Source organism: Trachymyrmex septentrionalis, unplaced genomic scaffold (assembly GCF_001594115.1).
Source record: "Trachymyrmex septentrionalis isolate Tsep2-gDNA-1 unplaced genomic scaffold, Tsep1.0 scaffold68, whole genome shotgun sequence".
In the NCBI taxonomy this organism is placed as follows: Eukaryota; Metazoa; Arthropoda; class Insecta; order Hymenoptera; family Formicidae; genus Trachymyrmex; species Trachymyrmex septentrionalis.
The window spans coordinates 1,088,541-1,093,540 of NW_017305862.1; positions in this window are offsets into that span (position 1 = coordinate 1,088,541).

Below are 5,000 nucleotides of genomic sequence, written 5' to 3' on the forward strand. Positions count from 1 at the left end.
AAATTACAGATATACGACACAGCTCTTAAATTCAAGATAATTTTATTTCAGTTCAATATTTTAATTTAAGATTTAATTAAGAATAAATTAAATGTTAAATATTAAAAAATTTAAATTAGATAGTTTTTCTCGAAATTGCAGGAAAACATTGGCGATTACTATAAGCGTGTATAAATGTAAATATTATAATGCTCAGTAATGCAATGATAACCCTCCCCCTCTTCCCCCCTACTGGATATCATGTACCCATCTTCTTACAAAAACAGTCTCCGCTGACGTACTATCGCACGCTGTCGCTGGATGAAGGGTTTAATTCGTTCCTCGCAAAAAGAACGTCGTCGGAGATCCCGCTTCTCGTCGTCGCGACGAAACTGCGAAAGAAATGGGCGCACAATAAAACCGGCGTCCGTATGATAATCGCAACGACGTCGTCTATGAGAACGCGCTTCGCGGTCTCGTTTTTCTCACTTGACGAAGGACCACTTCTGACGGCCCTCACCTTTCGATGAAAACAATAAGTTACATAGCAGGCGGCCCGAATAGAAAAGAACCTGTTTCGCGAAGCAGCAGACAAGAGGGGTAGAGACGAGGGGAAGAAAGCATCGGCAGGGAGAGAATGTAAAGGGAGCTTCTTATTGCCGATAACATGTGCGTACGATCATTGGTACGTACGTGAGTCGTTAAGTCTCTCTCACTGGTCCGTCGAACTTTTAACGAGTATTCGTGCCACGTATATGCAAAGATTCGTCGAGAATTAACGCTGATTGCCAACCCTGTTGAATATTAAGTGTAGTAAATTTTTAATTTTTATCGTTCCTTACAATTAAAATTTAATTTCGCATGAATTTCTAATATGTGATTTGTTGAAAAATTATTATCATTATTATAATTATTATATTATTTATAATCTTATATATTATGTAATACAAAAAAATATTTAAAAATCAAGATATTCATATACATATATAAAGTACATAACATACGAGTACAATACATACGATGTGTATGTATATGCATTTAAAAATATAGTATATTAAACAAGATACATGACACATGCAAAATTATAGACAAAATTCGATCTTGAGTTCTAAAAAAAAAATTACAGATCATCTACAACGAGCTTCACAAATTTATACTCCCAAATTGCAGCTGAAACTACTCTTTATTTCTTCATATGGTCTTTAGTCCTCCATCAAAGATACTAATATCATCATTATAAATAATTAATTACACCAGTACATATTTTTTATAGCATATTCTAAGCAAATTTTAGAGAGGCGATTTTATTCCTCGTGTTAAATTTACACGAAGCTATATAATAGGCAGGCGAGTGTAAAGTCTCAAGTAACAAATTACCTGCATACCTTCATCAAACGTAATGAATGGGTAAGCAAGTAACTTGTTATTTGACTTACCTCGCTACTAGTAGTTTTCGTGGTCTCAAAAAAGAGAGATATGAAAGCCAAGCCCGATGGTCCGAAATTATATTTATCGAAGCGACCGGTTGCTAACCTAAAGTTAGTTAATCCAGACTATATGTGCCGGTGCAGCTCGACCTAAGCAAGACAGAGCAGCGCGCTAATAACGTATGCACCGCACAGCTGGCACTGGCGCGTTTTGTTCTTCTTGGCGCTACAGGTTCTTGAATTTCACACACATCGCACCGCGCACGATAGGGTTGCTGCTCCTCTTTGGTCTCTCGCTGCTTACACATTCTCTCTCTTTCTCTCCCAATCACTCTCTCCCGATCTTTCGCTCACGTTTTCTCACATCCCTGTCGGAGGAACCCCCTATTGTTTTATATAGCGAGACCAGTTTTTGTTTCATTCTACCGTTCTCTCCTCTCTCGCGCTCTGTCTCTGTATGGCTTATTATATACATACACATACACATACACACACACAGTTTATGCACTTTCGAGCGTTCCATTTGTACGCGCTGATTGTTCGCACGGGCAAACTTTGGACCCGGTTCGCTGCGAGCATCGCGGAGAAAGGAGCGAAGAGGGTCGAATGAATCCGGTCAAACGACGCGCGAGAGTAGAACGATAGCCGAGAAAAAAATGAGACAATGAAGGGGTTAAAGTTGATACAATTGAACGAGAAACGTCGCCGCGTCGGTACAGGCCTGATTTATTTTCGCAGTCACCCCTTTACCCCCGCTCCACGCTAACCCCCGTCTTCACGCGCGGGAAACATCGCGCTCCATTGTTTTTCCGGCGCGGACTCGCGGGGAGACAAAACCGAAAAAAACCTCGTGACGATTTAAAAAGCGCTCTACGCGAGCCACAGTTACGGATATGAATCATTGTTCGTAACTAGCGGAAGCGTTTTGTGACGAGGAAATTATTTCGTCCTGGACACGGTGAATTATTTGACACATATGAATATGAAACACAGCGAGATATATGCAGTGTAATAAGGGATGATGACTGTTCACCAGGAATCTAATATACATATATATATATTATATATGCAGATGTTAAAAATAAACAAGCCAATTTTGAAAACATTTTATTTATAATGTAATTACATTTTTTAATGTAATGCCATTGCAATTACTGTTAATAAGTATAATAATTAACCCTTACATCAATGCATAATTTTTCACCTTTCCACTACCGTGTTTCCGCTAAAAATGTAACAGTAAAAAATTTTTACTATTTTTAATTTAAAATTGGTACTCGGATATGTACTCGTGCACTAACGGAAAGATTAAAATGTACTGTACTGCTTTTCAACTAAAAGATCAATTGTTTATCTATAATTTATAATGTTTTTCTTATATTATTTCTTTACATTTAAAAATATATAAATATTTATTCGTATATATACAAAGCAATAAAAAAATTGAACCAAAGTCAAAAACTGCAAATAAGCCAGTTTTAGATAACTCTAATAATATAAATTTATTCACGTTGTGTAACTGAAATGAAACTTACGGAATGTTATGAACTTTATTTAGTCTTTCCTAGCCGTAAAAAATTATAAAAAATTATACGTAAAAATTTAATTCAGCGCATGAGAGCAAATTAACTTAAATGATTCAAACCGACGAAATTAATGTCATGTGTCAGAACCGATTCCTCAAACATCAGCGAGAAACGGGTGGAGTTAATATAATTAAAATATGATTAAAGTTGCTTGTGTGTAGATGTGCAGCATATAATAATGCCAAAATTTAAATAAGAAAGTCAAGTTCTAAATATACATATAGATCAAACAACAAAGATAAAAATTGTACATTAATCGAGTAACTATTTTTTTTGTTATAAAAATGGATATAAAGTAATTATTAACTTATTTGGTTGATTGTGAAATATTAGAACTACGATTAATAATAGTCAAGTAAAAAATAAACTTGTGTCAAAAGAAAGAAATATGTATATTTCCCAAATAAATAACAGTGTATTATGCTATCTATATCTTATTGTTGGAGCTCGAGTCTGATAAATAAAAATAGATCTCATCAAGAGATTCCATATCCATCCTTTTTTAGATTGATGCCATTTTTTTGTTCCTTGACGTGTAACACCTTAAAAATAAGCCTCTTATACTATAATTCGGTTCAGAATCAACTATTTTTACTTCGTTCGATTCAAATAAGTGATCAAATTGTAAAATATGATTTATGATAATTCTAAAATATAACTTGCTCTCATGCGTTGAATTACATTCTCATGTATTGTATAATTTCTTATTATAATTTTCCACGGCTGAAGAAGTCTAACAAATTAGTAAAGTTCGAAACGTACCGTGAATTTGATGTCAATTACAATATAAATATTATTAGTCATTTAACTGGCTTGTTTAAAGTTTGTAACCCTTATTTATTAATAATAACTAAACTCATATACATTAAAAATCTTTATGTTCAGACATTTATATTGCAAACAACACGGAAAGAATAATTTTGCTGAAATATCTAAACATTTAGTTAAATACTGCAGATCTAAAAATAATTGTGTTTAAACCATTAAAATAATGCAGTGTGTAGGACACTGCAAACCGATTGCTAGAATGTTAAAACTCTTTGTAGCACTGTTACCATTGTCATCAACTTAAGCTCAAGTATTCTCAGTGTTCCGCTTAGATAATATAATATAACATTATTTAGACACAGATAAAATAAATTACATTCAAATGCATCTTGTATAGATAAGATAAAGGTAATTTTTAATTTATCTAGTCATGTAGATATTATCGTTACATAGATATTATCGATATATTGTCGTGTATATATAATAATTTTAGCTAATTAAGATATTGCAAAACAATTTAGAGAATATGGAAACAATAAATATTAATTCATATTTTTATTTATTTTGATATAAATCTATTTCTTAAAAATAAGAGTTTTTCAAATGTTTTGTCTAACAATTTCTGCATGGCACACATCTATTATATATCCTAACGCTCAATTGGCTCTGAAGATATATTAAGCTCGATTTACATGAGATGCAGAACGCAAGACGCAGGTCGCAAGCATGTTGCATCAATCAATCTTGAAGCGTCACTTTTAAAATTGATGCATCGGATTGACTGACGCGCAATAAGCTTGCGATTTGCGACTCACATTCTGCGTCTTACGTAGATCGAGCTTTATACTCGAAGGAAATCTGTTTAACATATAAAAAAGTAAAAATTTAATTCTTTATGTTCTAAACAAAATTACTTCAACGTAGAGAGTTTCTTTTATTAATGTAGATAAAAAAGGAGGCGCTAACGCTGATACATATTAAGTTTATGCTTAGAATTACAAATACTGAACAGCATGATCTAACAACATTAAACATAAATGTCCGGCTTATAAAAAAGGAGACGTTTCAAAATCCTACGTCGGCGCATACGAATTTGCCACACACTAACTAATTTAAGAAAGATATTAATGCTCGTTTCTTGGCTTTATCAATCTCCATTTTTAAAAAAGATAAAATTTCTTTTATTTACGATAAAGATGGAGATAATACGTACATATTTTGATAATTTAGACAAAGATAG